We start from the raw sequence: 19,362 nt of genomic DNA, 5'->3' as shown, positions 1-19,362 counted from the left end.
AGCCTGCTTCAGATTCTGTGTTTCCCTCTCTTCTCTCTCTGCCCCTCCCCTGCTCACACTCTGTCTCTCTCTTTCTCAAAAATAAATAAACATTAAAAAAATATTTTTTAATGAAAAATGGAGACAAGACAGTCAGGGTTAGAGTCAGCGGGATGCAGTGTAGAAAGACCTGACCAGCAATTGCTGGGCTGGAAGATGCAAAGGGGTTATTACCAAGGGATGTGTGCAGCCTCTAGAAACGGGATTAAGGTAAGAAATCCTATTCTCCCTGAAGTCCTCCAGAAAAGAAGCAGCCCTGCCAATATTTTGATTTTTAATCTGATGAGACTCATTTCAGAGTCTCAGTTTGTTTGTTTCAAGCAACTAGGTTTGCAGGTATTTGTTGCAGCAGCAGTGGGCAACATTGGTACTGGAGAGTGAACTGCGGTGGTAACACCTAGAAATGGGGAAGTGGCTTTGAAATGGGGCATCAGCAAAGCCTGCAAGGATTTTATTGAATATGATTTTTTAAAAGCCTGAGTTGCTTTGAATGAGCTGTTAGTGAAAACATGGCTGTTAACTCTGCTAGTGAGGACCCCACGTGGTGGAGAAGTAGAAGCATGGTTGGGAAAGCCTATAGCATTCTACAGAGCACTTAACGTGTCGCGATCTGACTGGTCGAATTATGATGTTAAAAGCGCTGCCAGTGAGGACATAGATGGAGATGACGAATCCGTTACTGGAAACTGGAGGAAAGGCTTATCCTTATACACTGGCAGGACACTTAGCTGAACTGGAGTCTGCAGGTTTGCAGAAAGAATGAATTTGAACGTTTAGCAGAGATTTCTAAGCAAAGTGTTGAACGCGTGGCTTGGGCTTTTCTGGCTGCTTATTATCAAATGTGAGAGGAAAGAGAAATTGAAAGGAGGAACTATGAAGCAAAACGGAACCCGGATTGGTGATTTCGGACATCCTCAGTTCATCGAGACTGCAACAGATGCCATTCCACCCTTTTCCAGGTCCGTGTAATGTCCCTGTACTTTGGTGCCATGGAGCGGCTTTCTCGATTCTCATATTTGCAAAATCTGTTGAACATACTGATACAACAGATCCCCAGATTCTAGGCTCATGTCCTAAAGTACTAGTCACATTGACTCTTTTAGCCCCAATATCGTTACATAGCACCAGTAGTATTCGATGAATTGCGCTTCAAAAGGCGGCCAACGTCGTAGCCTACAGACCTCCATATATTTACTGCTGTTGACTTCAGAAAATTGACAAGAAAATGTAGAGTGGAGACAGTGATGTAGAAGTCCTTAAGATGAATGTGTTGATGAATACTGCAAAGGAAACACTTGAGACACTTGCTCAAAGATATTTATTGAGTGTAACTCTTCACCTTGTAAAACATATTTCATTTAAGTAAAAACTGACACATGTAAAAGGAACATTTCAGCCATACACAGATATGATGTCTGTGGAAACAAAACAAAAAGTCCATAGCTACGGTTAAGCTATCATTCTAACTTAATTCAAAACACACTTATTTTTCAATATTGCTATTTCTTCTCTAGCTAAGTCCCCATTCCCTACCATGCCTTTGTAAGATTTCTAGACTTTCCAAAATAATTGACCATATAAAGACAGATTCTGTTTTCTGAGCCTCTTATTTTACTATTTTTTTAAATAGAAAAACTAGTGCCAGCTTCTAGCAAAGGTTATCTGGACTATTTAAAATAGCCCCAAACTGGAAACAACTCAAATATCCGGCAACAGATAAGTGGATGAGCAAATTATGATATATTCATATAATGGAATACCACTCAGCAATAGAAAAAAAAAAAAGAAACGACTAATACAAAGAATAACAAGGATAGATCTCAAAAACGTTGTGCTGGGGGAAGTGGGGAAGACATAAAAGAATACATGTCCTACATGATTGCCTTTGTATGGGATTCTAGAAAGGGCAAAGTTAATCCGTAATGACAGAGGGATGATTAGTAAGTAGTTGCCTGGGGCCAGGGTGGGAAGATGGCAGCAAAGGGGCACAGGTGACTCTGTGGGTGATGAAAATGTTTTATGTCATGATTGTGGCGGTGGTTCTGAGGGTATATACATCTATTAAAACTTATCGGACTACATACTTAAAATGAGTGTATTTTATCGTATGTACATTTGTCTAATAAAGTTGATTTGAAAACATTAACAACAACCAAAGTTATCAAAAGAAGAATGGATGACTTCTGGGATTCTAACATTTTAGTTGTCAAGAAGAATCGTAATAGTTGGCATGGTAAGATATTAAATATGTGCCAGACACAGTTCAAAGCACTACATGCATTAGGTCATTCTTTTCTTCCAGTAATCCTTTGAGGTAAGCACTATGATTATATTTGCTTCACACATGACAAATTGAGGTATAGGAAGATTAAGTAACTTTCCCAAAAGCACACAGCTAACAAGTGACAGAAACAGGACTCAGACTCAGGCCATCTGGTTCATAATCCTGAGGTGTGAATTACTCTGGTTATGTTCCAAAGAGCTTCTTAATTATGCAAAATAAAGAACCCTGGTTCAGATGTATTAAATCAGATTCTTTGATGGGGCGCCTGAATGGCTCAATTGGTCAAGTGTCCGGCTTTGGCTCAAGGTCTTGATTTCACTGTTCTGAGTTCGAGCCCCAAGTCGGTCTCTGTGTTGACGGCTCAGAGCCTGGATCCTGCTTCAGATTCTGTGTCTCCTCTCTCTCTCTATGCCCCTTCCCCACTCGCACTCTGTCTCTCAAAAATAAATAAACATTTAAAAATTTAAAAAAAAATCAGTTTCTTTGGGTACTGGTAGGTCCCAGAAACCTGCTTTTTAACAAACACCTGTGGATCATTTTGATGGTTGAGTATGATGCCCAGAAACAAATATTTCAAGGTAGTGTTGAGAATTCTTTGAACAGGGACATATTCCTGACACAATTATGCAATAGGTTTGGATTTTCAACACTTGCACTTCAAACTGTGTATATATTCTCTTAAATTCTTTGCTTGACATTAGTTTTAAGCTACCAAGTAAGCAGTGGGGAACAAAAGTCAATAGCTCTATTTTTTAATAGACTGGTTAATTAAATAAGGGTAGTATGTTCTCTATGAATTATGTATTTATAGAAAGAAAAGGGAAACAGAGAGAGAAGGAATGAAGGAAGGGAAGAACAGAGCTAGGAAGATTGCTGAAGAGGTAGGCAAAGCATTGGGAGTATATTGGTAAGCAAAGCATCTCACAGAAGAAACTATTAAGGAAAACACACTTGGGTAATTTTCTCCCAATCCTTCAAATGTCATAAAGGTTGATCTCTTCTTGTTTTCTCTTGAAGCAAGGTATGTTAAAAAGTAATCATTGGTGGGGCGCCTGGGTGGCTCAGTCGGTTAAGCGGCCGACTTCAGCTCAGGTCATGACCTCACGGTCTGTGAGTTCAAGCCCCGCGTCGGGCTCTGTGCTGACAGCTCAGAGCCTGGAGCCTGTTTCCGATTCTGTGTCTCCCTCTCTCTCTGACCCTCCCCCGTTCATGCTCTGTCTCTCTCTGTCTCAAAAATAAATAAACGTTAAAAAAAAAAAAAAGTAATCATTGGGGCACCTAGGTGGCTCAGTTGGTTAAGCGTCCGACTTCAGCTCAGGTAATGATCTCACTGTTCACGAGTTCAAACCCCCCATTGGGCTCTGTGGTAACAATGCATAGCCTGCTTGGGGGTCTCTCTCTCTCTCTCTCTCTCTCTCTCTCTCTCTGTCACTCCCCCACTCTCTCTCTCTCTGAATAATAAATAAACATTTAAAAAATAATCATCGATTAAATGAATGCACTATACAGAGAGTTGAAAATTCTCTAACACTTTTTATCTCTAGGCACTATATGTATAAACAACCCCAGAGCTCCTGTAAGTGAAACTCCCAAGAAATCTTGCTCCACAGGGTGACAACACTATCTCAAGGGGTTCCCGTATAGCTGGGTTAAAATACAGTTTAAAAATATCACAGTCTTAATAGAATATTACTTATAAAGGAGAGCATTTAATCAAAATGATAATTTTTATATGTGAATATAAATATGTGAACATCTATCAATCCTTCAATGTTAAAAGAAACATTCCAAGGCAACATGACCTACTGACCCATAGAAAAGAGAGCCCTCTGTGTGCAAAGACATATTTTTAATTTTTTAAATAATGGTAAATGAAATGAAAAGTATACTTTAGTCAGTAAAGGTATCCTCTCTCCTTTTAAGTGTTGTAACATAAAAACTTTGCTGCTTCCTGCATTACTCTATTATAATGCAAAGCCACAAAATATGGTATAAGAAGCATAATATGCCTCTCACTAAGCAGCCCAGTGTGACCGTGTCCCCAGTTGTTTTCATTATTCTAACACAGGACACTCACCAACTGGTGATGTGTTCTACTAATGAGCTAGATTGAGAGTTCTACTAATGTGTCAGAAACATCTGCTCGGGGCGCCTGGGTGGCGCAGTCGGTTAAGCGTCCGACTTCAGCCAGGTCACGATCTCGCGGTCCGTGAGTTCGAGCCCCGCGTCAGGCTCTGGGCTGATGGCTCGGAGCCTGTTTCCGATTCTGTGTCTCCCTCTCTCTCTGCCCCTCCCCCGTTCATGCTCTGTCTCTCTCTGTCCCAAAAATAAATTAAAAACGTTGAAAAAAAAAAAAAAATCTGCTGAATGGGATCAATTTTGCTTTCGGTTTGCAATTTACTTCCAAAGCCAAGATGTTTTCTTGGAGCTTTGTTTGTAAGAGTGTTTTATGTACGCTTCTCCTTCTGAGCACATGGATCTCGAAACTGGAAAAAGCAGCCAAGGAGACTGAGATGCTCTTGAATGATAGTCCCACCAGACGGGGCCAAAAGGCATCTCCTGTGCCACAGATTAAAAAAAGGGACGAATTCAACTTTCAGAGTAACTCTGTTTTAACTCTGTTTTGACACTGAAAAAAAAATAGGCAAATTATGCACAGGCAGACTTGTTGAAATCTCATTTTGTGAAGATGACAGTTATAGCTGCTGCTTTTATATTTATAAAATTATGTGTTTAAATAGTTGGCAATAGTACCTAAGGGAAATAGTGCCTTACCAAATCTCTTCTTACTTGTTAAAATAGTCTATTTGGGTCTGATTATGAAAGTAACGCAAGTAATAAAACAGGTCTTCCCTTTCCAACACTATGGCAGATGTGCAGAGAAACCCTGCCTGGGACACAACACTAGACGATGCTGGATAAAAAATTAAACAAGACTTTAAGGTCTCACCAGGCTGGATGTCCGGAAAGTGTAACAAGCCCAAGCTAGATACAGTGAGAAAGAAAGACTTCCCTGGGAGGCAAGCACAGTAGCTGGGTAGCTGGCAATTGTTTAATGGTCATGTGCTTATCCACCTTGGGCCAGAGCTTGGGTTGTTGGACAACATGTGACCTAGAAGACAAAACCAAATGCAAAGAGGAAGTGACAGCACACTTACTAGGAATCTTGGAGGCCATGTTTTCATAAGGTAACTCTCTCTCATAAGGTATTGACTCAGAATGGAGGGGGGTGGGGGTGGGTGGAAAACAAGTCTCTCCTAAGTATTCCTGATCCCAAGCCAGTTTGGGACTGGAAATTAATACAAATTCAGTGGCTTGAAAATCTGCAGGCAGAACCTGTATTTTAAAGTGGTCGTGCATTGGGAATGCTACAAGGAACCTGGCAGAAGCAGACACAAATCCCCCCCTGGGGGGGATCCATTTTAAAGAAAGTTTTCAAATAATTTCTACAGATATAGCCCTAAGAAAACTGAGCCTGTAATAAGGAAGTCACCAAATACATGAGGAAAAATACAACCATATTATAGAAAAAACTCAATAAATTAGAAGTCAGACCTACAAAGAGAAATTATTCAAAAAATATAAAATAAGTATGTTTAATATATTTTATAAAATAATATATATTCATTGTGTAAGAAAGAGACCAGAATATAAACTTGACCAGTCTGAAACTAGAACCAAAAGGAACTCTCAGGAATAAAAATATAATGATTGAGGGGGACCTGGGTGGCTTAGTCAGTTAAGCATCTGACTGTGGCTCACGTCATGATCTCACAGTTTGTGGGTTCGAGCCCCACATCGGGCTCTGTGCTGACAGCTCAGAGCCTGGAGCCTGCGTCGGATTCTGTGTCTCCCTCTCTCTCTGCTCCTCCCCTGCTCCCACTCTGTCTCTCTCAAAACAAAAACAAAAACACATTAAAAAAAAAATATATATATATATATATATATAATGATTGAAAATAATTCTTCTGCTGGGAGAGTTAAATAGCAGATTAAAGTGAAGAGAATACTAATAAACTGGAAAATAGATCTAGATAGATCTAGATAATTTTAGATAATTAGATACACAATTAGATACACAACTTAGATAATTAGTTGGGTAAAAATATAAAGGACAGGTGAAGATACTACTAAGAAGGAATAGACATCTAGTAGAAGGTATTTAAAAAGATATTTAAAGGTATTTAAAAGGATATTAAAAGGGACAATTGATAAAGTTTTCCAGAATTTAATTCCCATCGTCCTATCCTCTTGTTAGTCCAACAATTTTCAGAAAGGATAGATGCAGTTTTTAAAAATCCACTTATAAAGCATTTGATGAAATGACCCAACCAAAGATACATAGATTTTAATTAATAATTAAATAATAATAATAATAATAATAATAATTAATAATCTTAATTATCTTAAGAATAATCTTTTATCTTAATTATCTTAATTATTATTAATTATCTTAAGAATAATCTATTATCTTAAGAATAATTAAGAATAATCTTAATTATTATTCATAAACGATTTTAAATACTTTATTTATATACTTATGTGGTCATTATTATGGTCATTATCTCTTGTTTTTTGAAATGTCAGTGTATGCCCTTTGCCCTTGGTTGAGGTATTAGTGCTTTCTTCCTAATTCGTGTGAAGGACCTGCTTATATACTTAGAATATTCTTCTGAAATATCAAAATTATCAACCCCAAATTGAATTCTTCTTGATTAAAATTATAAGCAACTATAGATCACAATGGAATTTTTAAAAAAAATTTTTTTTAATGTTTATTTATTTTTGAGACAGAGAGAGACAGAGCATGAATGGGGGAGGGTCAGAGAGAGGGAGACACAGAATCGGAAGCAGGCTCCAGGCTCTGAGCTGTCAGCACAGAGCCCAACGCAGGGCTCGAACTCACGGACCATGAGATCATGACCCGAGCCGAAGTCGGATGCTTAACCGGCTGAGCCACCCACGTGCCCCAGATCACAATGGAATTTAATGATAAACCATGAGAAAAACACTACTCAGTGCTGGGCTGATTATTACCCTTTTCAAGTGAGTTAAAACTTATGGTGACCATAGTAGACAATGAAGGAAGAACATGGCTGAAGGACTAGTCAAATAGGATAAGAACTTGCTTGAAATTAAAACATGCATGCTTTGTTTCTTCTTACCCTAGTTGGGCTTTCTCTCCTTTTTTTTTTTTTTTTCCTGTTTACTGACACTCAGGAAGAATGAAAAAGCACTCCCTCAGATTCATGCATTTATTTAACTACTTGTATTGAGTAACAATCACAATAACAGGCACTGTTCTAGAAACTGGGGACTCAACAGTATGATAAACAAGGGTCCTTGTCGTCATGGCACTTTTACTATGACGGGCAATTAAAAAGATTAAAAAGTAAAAGATACAGGGTGTCAGACAGTGATTTTGTGCTATGGAGAAAAATCAAGCAGAGAAGGAAGATGGAGGTGAGGTGCTAAGGAAGAGGTTCAACTATTCAACCAAGAAGATTTAAAAAAAAAAATATCTCAGCTATCAAATATCTAAGTTTTGGCATAACCACTATGTCAGAATCTTTTTCTTCAGGAAAGCAGAAATCATCATGCATTTCAGGCAGAAAGAGGTGTTAGGAGAACTCCCGGAAGACCCTGAGGAGGAAAGTACAGATCAGAGGAAGATACCACTGAGGATGTTAGCTGCGTGTGGCATGCATGTGGCTGATACAAATCTCAAGAGTCTCTTTGTCAATGCAGGTGCCTGCGGCTGCCAGAGGGAAATGGCACTTCTCCTTTTCTCTGCCATCTGAAGCTCACGATTCAAACTAAATCCTGTGGGTGAGGGATTCTGGGAACTGTAGTTTCCATGTTCCAGCTTGCATCCTTGCATTGCAAGAATACAGGAAGGGGCAGGGCTGATGTTCAGTTTACAAGACTGGCATAACAACAAAGTTTGAAATAAATTTATTATTGCAAAAACTGCATAAGTGTGTTTTTGTCCTATTAGCTTATGCAATATTTTTGTTATGGGACATTGAATTTGCTCATCCAAGGTATAAATAAACCCACCAGTTTTTAGTTAGTTAGCCAGAAGTTCAGGGCACGGAGATGGGGTTAGAAGAAGAGCAGGTTGCCTCTGTCACCGGGCCTCAAAGGCAGAGGAAGTGCTTCCTGGAGCACAGAGGAGGTACAAATCCTGTGAGCACGGCTTTCAGGGGAGACTCTCTTTGAAGCTCTTCCTGAATTCACAGTGGAGAGAACACGGCAGCCCAGTAAGCCAGGTGTGGAGATTGATTCTGTAGAGAAAGGGGTTCATCATGGCGGATGGCCTAAAGTGATTCCTGTATAGAAAATTACCAAGTGTTGAAGGACTCCATGCAATTGTTATGTCAGATAGAGATGGAGTTCCTGTTATTTAAGTGGCCAAAAATAAAGCTCCCGAGCATGCCTTGAGAACTGGTTTCTTATCTACCTTTGCCTTGGCAACAGACCAAAGGAGCAAACTTCTTTCAAAAAAATAAAAGTATCATCCACCAGGTGGTTCAATTCGATCATTTACAGTTGGTTGTGACTTTCATAGCCAGCAGCAATGCCAGTACAGAACTAATTGTCAGCTTAGAAAAGGAACTTGCTCCGTTATTTGAAGAATTGGGACAAGTTGTGGAAGTTTCTTAATCTGGCAGTGGTTTTGATGTACACCCTGTTTTCATCATAACAGACGCAATAGCAATCCAACAATCTTTAGACGACAATAATACTTGAATTTCATGTACTCAAGAAAGGGCCCCTTTTTCTACCTTACACTAAAGAAAAGAGCCAAAAGATGTAATTTATAGACAGATTAATTGTGTGTGTGTGTGTGTGTGTGTGTGTAGGGTCTTTTCTTATTCAGTGAGATCTGGGGATACCACAGAAATAGTTCAATACATCACAACTCCCATGAAGTTAGTCCAGTCACCAAATATGCACGAGGTTCTATTCAGCGGGTCAGAATCAAAATGGTGCTTTGATCCACATGGGCCATTAAGTGCTGCTTATTATAGAATATGCCCAGGACTGCAGAATGGAAGCAGACCCTTTTTATTGTGAATAATAACGAGGACACATTTTTCTTTATATTGTTTTATTTCTTTGCATTGAATGTGAGGAAAATAAAATGACTTAGTAAAAGTAATAGAATTGGTACAACCACTAGAAAGAAAGAAAGAAAGAAAGAAAGAAAGAAAGAAAGAAAGAAAGAAAGAAAGAAAAGGAAAACAGAAAAGAAAAGAAAGAAGAATAAAGGAGAAAAAGAGCAAGCCAGAAGAGAACATTGTGGGGAGATGGGGCTAAGGCTGACAGCAAAGGACAGCTCTATTGCCATGCCCTTTATGAGCTGTTTGGTAAACCAAGAAAATCTAAATCATGAAGTGCAATATGAAATTTAATTCAATCAGCTATATTTCAGATTTATTCATTGATTTCACACATTGAAACATTCTACCATTTCAGGAGATAAACTAATGCCACTAATAATAATGCTTCAATTAATTAATTAATTCTTTCACTTGATTCAATAATATGTCATTAGTTGCCTATTAACCTAACTGTTGGGATTTTTTTTTTTTTTTTTACAAAAGTGATCTAATTATGGCCCTCCAGAAGTTCACAGTTTAAAAATGGAAAGGAAAATTGAAAGATAATTGCAATGCAGAAATGCAAATGCTCTGATAGAAATACTCAGAGAGTGCTCTAGGACTCCATGAAGGGTCATGAACAATTTGAAGAACTGATGATGTTTGAATTGAGATGTCAGGGCTGGCTAGTAATTTTCTAAGTGGAAGTATAAATTATTATTCCAATTTTACAGACCAAGACTTGAAGATTGAGAGGCTAACTTTGCGAAGCCATACAGTGGGCATAGTGTCGGTCACAGAACAGGGACTCCTAATATGAATATTTATTGAATGGATGGAAGGGTGAAGGGTGATTTAGTGTCCAGAGCAATGGGGATGAGGGTATTACTGACTTTACTGAAGTTTTCTAAGGTTTATATTTTCAAATTTTAGAAAATGCTTAGTGCTTGATTCAGATTCTTTTTGAAAGAATCGTGATGTACTTTTTTTTTAAAAAAAAGACAAAATTCAGGGCACCTGTGTGGCCTCTGACTGAGGCTCAGGTCACGATCTCGTGTTTTGTGAGTTTGAGCCCTGCCTCAGGCTCAGCACTGACAGTGCAGAGCCTACGTGGGATTTTCTCTCTCTACCCCTCCTGGACTTGCTCCGTCTCTGTCTCTCTCAAAAATAAATAAATAAACTTAAAAAACTGAAATAAGACAACATTCTTATTGTGATAATAACCTACCAAACAATACCAGTAATAAAAAAAAGAATAAAGAAATAGAACCTGCTTAAAGGGTCTATTACATAATTATGTTAGATGATCATAACAAGGTGAACCAAGAAGGCAAGCGAAACCTTCAAGAAAATTCACAACTACAGTCATACATCTTAATTATGGCTTTATGTAATTCAACAAATGCTATTAAGAATTCCCAAATACTCTCTGTTTTTCCTGTAAATTTGTAATCTAAGTTAGAGATCAAAAATATAAGAACCAACTCAGACTATTGCTTTTACAAAACAATTATTTTAGCCTAGAGACCATGGAAAGTAAATAGCAAGTGTCCAGGCACTTTTGACGAGTTTTCAAGTAAATTAATTATTTTAACTATAATGGAGCAGCAAGAGCATTTTTATCCTATTACCTATACGCTTTTCTTCTACAAATAATAACTTTTTCTTTTGGGTATTAAAATGGGTAAATTAAAGTACCTAGAAATTTGATATGTTAAAGAACAATTGTGGCTAGATAGAAAAAACAGTAAGAGTAGCAAAATTGCCATGGCTTAATTTTTCTTTCTTTGTACAAAGTTAATTTGGTACATGTAATAGAACTATTTTTAAGGACTTTAAGACCATCAGCTGAAATATAGAAATAATTTATAATGCAAAATAATTTAACATATTTAGTAATCAACTTTATCTGGCATTTTGGTATGGAAAATGAGCAAAACAAGTCAGTTATAATGAGCAAATAAAAAGGCCTGGCTATATTGGCTATATTAAATTATTAAAAAGTCAGAACTGGTGATGGGTCTGAAGGTTGGAAGGCTGACTTATCTAAACTGAGCCATTTATGAGAATGAAAAAGATAAGAGCAATTATTACGTTAGGATAATGGACATAAAACAAGAATTTCCCCCGGGGAAATTGTCTCTATCTCTTTCCCCATAACACTCTTAGGCGCCTCACCTCCTACCCCCTACAGTGTGGTAGGATTGTAAGGTACTACATTTTACTGAACACAAATCCTCTGTTCCCACCACCCATATTCTCTTCTAGACTGTCAGATGCTGCAAATTTGGAATCCTTTCTTAGTTTGCCATCTCTCCAGTCTTATCAGGAAGGGTTCTTTCATCTCCCATCTTACTCAGGACGTCTTCCCCTAACCCTACAATGTCCAAGTCATGATGGACTGGTTGGCCATATTATTCTTGCCTATGGTTTCTCCTGTCAGATGCGGTAAGCAAATTAGCAGCAGCTACATGTACTACATAAATGTGGCTCACAGAGATATGGGGCTTTGTGGTAAAGGGATCTGAGGAAATGGTAGATGGAGGAACAGAAAACAATGGTCTCTGGAGAACAGGATTTTCTATGTTTGAAGTCAGAGTTGTGGGTCAGGAAAAGAGAGAGGAGATTGGATTTTTGTGTAATATTAAGGAAGGAAAGGTATCCATATAGGTTATTTTTAAAGATACCAGAAAAACAATAAAAAAGAGAGTGAAGAACAGATACGGCTTTGTGGTTATGCAAATGAAACATGATATAATCTGATATCTGGACTTCCTTCTGGTCTTGGTAAATCACAGTGCAGTAGATTAACTGTTAACGTATTATTAATGTTAGTATTTTACTTATTTTATTTGATTGTAATTTTTATCTTCTGTTGCTTCAATAAAAAGACTACTGTAATTTGGGCTGCTGCTGGCTATTAACCCTTCTCAGATACGCATTAATTTCCAGTAAATTATCTGTGTTTTACACTGAGCTGCTCAGTTACTTCTCAAAAATTTTAAAATTTTAAATTATTCTTGTGAGCATTTATCTATAACTATATCATGGTGAGTAACTCAACCTAGGGCACGCACACCAATTTGGCAATGAGACTATTAGCAAAGTATAAGCTTTCCAGCACCCAGTGTTTTTCACTTTCCTTTGGAGGTGGGGTGAGAGTAAGGCTGAATCATCTCCATAGACCCTCCTGGGTTGCGAGCTTTTTATCACATGAGTATTGTGAGGACATTTAAAGGGCTGGGATGAAAATCAGAAAAAGTATATTCTTTTTCATTTCTTTTGTATGTGTTGGAAATAGGCATGCAGAAATTTAAAGAAGAAATCTTCTATTCAGTAGAAAATAAACATTGTAAGTTTAAATGCCTGTAATTTAACCTTTGTTAAAATTAGGTTGACAAGAAAAGATAAAGCTTCAAAAACAAACACCTTTAACAGAAGTTAAACAGTTAGCGATGCTAGTCCTTTAACACGTGAAGCAAAGGGTTGGGTAAACAATGCTTTTTTTTTTTTTCTTTTTTAAGCTAGAAAATATGTGTGCACCTGTGTTCATATAACAAGTATAATTTATACCTCTTGTGTGTCTTATGTCCAAAAGCTGTTTCATTTTCATTGTATTCCCAAAAAGAAGCGAAGAATGGTCTTATTATATGAAGGATATGTTTCAATATACACAACTGAGATACAATTTTGAGAACATTAAATTTTTTGTAGAAAACTTTACTTGCTCGCTTAGTTATAAAACCATGTTTGTCCTCAGGAGAAAATTTTGCTCACCGTCTCTATGACACTTAATATACTGATTATTAACCCGTCCATCTCCTTTTAATTAACTCAACCAACCTAGAAAGACATTGAGGTGTCCTTTAAAAATGGGAAATACTTCATAATTCTCCTTGCTAATAGGGAGTTTCATAAAAAAATAAATACGACTCTCTTAGATGAATATTATAATAGAGTACGGGATTTCAAGTTCCCATGACAGTTTGGAAGCATGGTTTGGGGGCACACTTAAGGTTGATGGAGTAAAATTTGCTGTACAATTCGATTTTTTTTAGGTGTAGGTAATGCTTCTTCCACCAGATTTTCTTTGAACAGTATAGGATAACACTTTGTACACCTTCTCTAATGCTTCTATTGCAGAGAGAAAAGCTCACTTCAGGTAACAGTGATTACTGTGGACATTAAATAATTCAAGAAGCGTGTTTTAAACTTTCTGTAACATTGCAAAACTGCAGGAACTATTACCTGGAATTAGTAAAACATTAACATTGGACTCTTAATTTAGTCTGAATTTTATTTTCTTTCAGCATAAACTTTATTTTTAGGACTTGCTTAATTTAGCCTTGATTTTATTCCATAACTACATGGAATGAAACTTTCTCAGTGAATGTAACGTCTTGTAAGCTGGATTCTCTCAAGAATTATTTAAATTTCCTGGTAAATTGAATAGTTATACAAAGCACTAAAGTTCGTCTTCTACTTACGTCTTAACTTCTGTAAGAAAAAGTGGTTTTTGTTATTTTTGGGAAAGACAATAGCTCAGCTTTTCCAGTGTTTTCTTCTTCATTTCAGCACCTCCACTTTCTGCTCTTATTGTCAGAAATTCATAGTGAAAACATAAATGTATTTGTATAAATGGCTATTTTTATTGTGGACGTTTGGGTGAGTGCTTGGCACAAGAGCATATTTTTGTGGTGATAAAACAATTATCAGAAGGTCTTAGCTCTTTTTTTAGGTGATACGATATGAATTTCACCATATTGAGAGGCAAAGTTTATTCATCACAACACAAGAAGGAAGATATCAGAATTATCCACAAGCTTAGCCTGTCTAGAAAACAAAACCGATTCACTCAGATTCCCAACATTCATCTTACTCAACTAAATTTAATCAATGTCAAATCATTATACTGTACACCTGAAACAAATATAACACTGTATATTAACTATACTGGAATTATTTAATTTTTATTATTTATTTTATTATTATTATTATGTTTGTTTATTTTTCAGAGAGAGACAGAGCATGAGCAGGAAGGAACAGAGAGAGAGGGAGACACAGAATCTGAAGCAGGCTCCAGGCTCTGAGCTGTCAGCACAGAGCCCGATGCCGGGCTCGAACTCATAAACAACAAAATCATGACCCAAGCCGAAGTCGGATGCTTAACTAACTGAGCCACCCAAGTGCCTCTGGAATTAATTATTTTTTTAATTTCAAAATAAATAAATTTAATGAGCATTAGCCTTAAGATAATTCCAAATCTCCTTAAGAACATACTCTTGTTTTAGATATTGAAAAAAGAGAACAAACTAAACGTTCTTGATGCTATGCTTTTATTATTGTTCAGCTATACTCATACTCCTGTAACCTAAGACAGGGCTATAGAACCCTGAATCTGTAGACCATCTTCCCCTTCATTCATCTTCTGAGAATCACCACATGAATTCATTTCTTAGGGCCGCCATAACACGTTATCACAACTTGGTAGCTTATAACAACAGACATATCTTCTCCCACAGGTCGGGAGGCCAAGAGTCAGAAGTCAAGGTGTTGGCTCCAAGGTGGGAGCCTCTGAGGGAGCACCCCTTCCATGCCTCTCTCAGAGCTTCTCCTTGCTGAGAAGGAGCAATGCTTGGCCTTCCTTGGCTTGTTGCTACATCACTTCCATCTCTGTCTCTATCTTCAGGACTTCCCCCTCTGTGTCTCCATGTCTTCTCCTTTTCTGTCTCTGATAAAGACACTTGTCATTGGATTAAGAGCCCATTCTACTCCAGGAAGATCTCATCTTGAGATCCATATCTTAATCACATTGCAAAGACCCTTATTCCGATTAAGGTCACATTCTGAGGTTGCAGATGGACCTATCTTTAAGGGGCCACAATTCAACCCACTACAACCGAGTTATTAACAACTGGACAGTTTTCATGTAAACTCTAGTTTGCATGAAGTTTTGGTGAAGGATTTCAGGACTATCTTGTCATAAACACAAGAAATTAGGAACTTAAGAAAGGTGATCTCCAACTGTACCTCATCCATTTCTAAGAGTCTGTAACTGTGATACTGTGATAATGATTACATTATGCCATTTGCAATATTGATAGTCTCATAAAATTATCACTTCATTTTGTGCTGTATCCAAACAATGGAAATAAAATCTATTCTTTATCTTTTCCTTTTCAATGAATCTAGTTTATTTTTCCACTGGAAAGATCAATGTCATTTTAAAAGATAGTCTCACAGAGTATCATAATTTTAAAGAAATCAACCAGCCTCCAACAAGGGTTACAAAATTAAAAATGAGTGAAAGACCAATTTTTGCTTAAAATGAACATATTAATTATTAAAATATATTTCTTTAAAAAATTTTTACATGTTTATTTTTGAGAGAAAGAGAAAGAGAAAGAGAGAGAGAGAGAGAGAGAGAGAGAGAGAAAGTGGGGGAGGGCCAGAGAGAGACAGAGACACAGAATCCGAAGCAGGCTCCAGGCTCTGAGCTGTCAGCACAGAGCCCAACAGGGCTCAAACCCATGAGCTGTGAGATCATGATCTGAGCTGAAGTCAGACGCTTAACCAACTAAGCCATCTAGGTGCCCCTAAAATATATTTCTTATTAAAAATACATATTCAAGAATTTGTCTACAACAAAGTTTGGTTTATTCTTAGGCTTCTACTTATATTGATATGTTTCTTCATGCATCAGGATAGATCTATATATTTATTATTTGTTATTATATATATTTATATATAATAAATATTTTGCCACATTTGCTAGTTTTTAAATAGTATAAAGAAATCAACTAGTGATACTGTATTCACCATAGACTGATTGATATTTCATTTCCAAACCACTTGTTATAAATCCCTTTTTGGACTCACAGCTCACTCTCTGTGTGTGTGTTTCTATCTTTCTCTGTCTTTCTTTCCACCTCTGTTTATCTCTCTCTCTCTCTCTACACACACTCTATATAAAACATATTAAATGTACATTATATAATTCAATATATGTAATATATATAACTTTGTATATTCATATATAACTCCATATCTATATCATATTTGTACATATATATGTAATATATATATATATATATGTATGTATATGTTTGTGTGTCTAATTAACATTTTCTCCAATAAAATGTTAAACTTTACTATAGCTTTGCCAGAATGGTTTTTAGTCACTTATTTCTTAAAGTATATTTCTGCAATTATCTTTGAAGTATCCTTTTAACTTTTTTCCTGGTTACAATAGTTTCTAATAGTTTTCTTAATAGTTCTTGTTTAAAAGCATATTCTCTCAGTGTATTACCAGAGAGCCAGACTAATGATTTATTTCTTTCATATTGCCTTCTTTTAGGCTGCTAGCATTTTTCTCTGCACTTTAAATAGCAGTCATAATCAAACAGTTGATTTTATAATCAGAGTTGTGGTAAATTGATCACCTCTGTTAAAGTGAATTTTTGAAACTTCTCTTGTTCAACTTTTAAGTAGTTACATTACCTCTTTTAAATACACAGCAACTTTTATATGCCAATAAAAGATTAAATTTGTTAGGAAAGCCAAAAAGCAGGTGACTTGAATTGCTTTTGCTTATTTTAATATCTTTTGTTACATACAAAAACGTTCTAACTTAAATACTAATTATTTATATTGGGATAATTCGTTTTCAAGAACCTCTCTAGACAAAGTGGTTCCTAGTGAAGTGAAAAATCTCTCATATAGTGAATTATAATCCAAAATCATAGCCCAAGAGCACAGAGCCATACAGTTTTTCCCTGGAAGTATTACCAAGAGATGCTGATTCACCCTCTGTCAGGGCTGCTGGGTTGTGCTGGGAAGATACTTAGGGAAGGTGACATCTTACTTTACCCCATTCCATCTCTGAGATTCTGTAACTGTGATAATGGAGATTAGCTACGTCATCATTTCAATATAACCTTGAATTTCATATAGCATTCATTTATTTATTATTTAATAATAATGCAACACAAATTTAGCGGAAGAAAGAAATGATCACTATAGAGAAACATAACAATTAAAATTAAAATTTCATGTAACATTCACCATTTTGTAATATTTTGGCAGATATATTCTTATTATTTTATTCATTCATATGCCTGCCATTAAACTTCAAGTCAGCAATCAAGTCATATTTTCTTTCTTAAAATGACATTACATTCTCCTTGCTATTAAGTACTCTAAATATTTCTAAACATTAATAGGTAATTACTAAGGATAAATTCCCCAAAATTTAACTGCTGAATCAAAGATTACTATTGTCTTTAAGCCATGTTTGTTTGTTTTTTTTAAGTTTATTCATTTTGAGAGAGAGAGAGAGAGAGAGGGAGAGAGAGAGGGAGAGTGCGAGCTGAGGAGGGGCAGAGAGGGAATGAGAGAGAATCCCAAGCAGGCTCTGTACGGCCAGCATGGAGCCCAATGCAGGGCTTGAACTCTCAAACCGTGAGCTCATGACCTGAGCTGAAACCAAGAGTTGGACGCTTAACAGACCCAGGTGCCCCAAGCCATAGATGTTTTTTAAACAACTTACACATTTATGAAAGAACTATTTCTTCTAGCATTAGCAACGATCCTCATAGGGAAACTGAAGCACAATTATCAGGTGTAATAGTGTTGCCATTATAAACATATAATTAATTAGAAAAATTTTTGAAATAAAACCAAGGCAAGAAATAGTTGTTCAGAATCCATGCTGTGTGAAATGCTGCAGTGTATTTCTACATATGCCATCAGAGGATATAAAAAATGGAACAAGTTCAAAGCCTATGGGAGTTTCAATATTCTTGGAATAAAACATAGTCTGCCCTATGTTTTTGGAACTCTTATAAAATAAGATGAATGACATATGATAACTAAAAAGGAAATAAAACAGATTTGTAAAACTCTCTGGACGTATTTATTTCATTCATATGAACCTTGCCATTTCGAAATTGTGTCCAGTTTTTTAAACATTTGTAATCTTCTGGGGCGCCTGAGTGGCTCAGTTGGTTAAGTGTCCGACCCGGCTCAGGTCATGATCTAACAGTTCGTAAGTTCGAGCCCTGCATTGGGCTCTGTGCTGACAGCTCAGAGTCTGGAGCCTGCTTAGGATTCTTTGTCTCCCTCTATCTCTGCCCCTCCCCACTCATTCTCTCTCTCTCTCTCTCTCTCTCTCTCAAAAATAAATAAATATTATTTGATGAATTATCTTTTCTCATATACATCTAGACCGATACTAGTTATATAACATTCATTGGAGAATAGGGCTTAAGTCTTTCATGGAATACTGGTGGAGAAAGGCTGTCCTGTGATATTCATGCGCTTATGTGACCCAGGCATAGGACTAAGGCACAAGAATAGGATGACCACGTGGACGCGAGAAGGTCACGATGTCAGCACTGCAAACACCAGCTCACTGGGTGGTGAGTGAAGGAGCAAGCATGCTCTGGCAGCCTGACCTGATTATCACCAAAGAAGCTGGTATTATTTCTACCTGCCCAATGGGCGGTCTCTGGGCTTTGCCTCAGCCCAATGTAAAGAACATCCTTAATTACAGGATGGAGAGACCATAGATCGTGAAAGGGTCCAATAGCATGCCTTGTTTATTCCGAGAGCTGGGGCATAACATGGGTACACCATTGGAGCTCAGTAAATGTGGTGTAGAGGACAATAAACTGCAGACATCTTAATTCGCACTTGAACCAGTCACCATTTGAGCCTCTGTTTCTCCATATATAAAGTGAAGAACATGATACCTGTACTTCAAAGGGATTGCTTCAAGAATAAAATCAAATAATGCTGGTAAAGATGATTTTGTGAATTTTAGAACTCCAAGTAAGGGATTTTTTAGAAAGCAGCTTCCATGGGGACCAGTTCTCAAAAAGAGAATGATAACATTTTGTTGTCTGGCTAAATTGCAGTACACATTTCCTCACC

The 19,362-nt window shown here is 37.0% G+C and overlaps 1 pseudogene; it reads left to right on the top strand.

The window, feature by feature from the left end:
• Positions 1 to 8,631: 8,631 nt before the first annotated feature.
• On the top strand, positions 8,632 to 8,990 carry LOC132693239 (ragulator complex protein LAMTOR3 pseudogene; annotated as a pseudogene).
• The last annotated feature ends 10,372 nt before the right edge of the window (positions 8,991 to 19,362 follow it).

The sequence above is a fragment of the Panthera onca genome, chromosome B1 (assembly GCF_046562875.1).
Source record: "Panthera onca isolate mPanOnc1 chromosome B1, mPanOnc1 haplotype 2, whole genome shotgun sequence".
Lineage (NCBI taxonomy): Eukaryota > Metazoa > Chordata > Mammalia > Carnivora > Felidae > Panthera > Panthera onca.
Note: the sequence above shows the minus strand (reverse complement) of the source record. Positions and strands in the feature narration are given on the sequence as shown.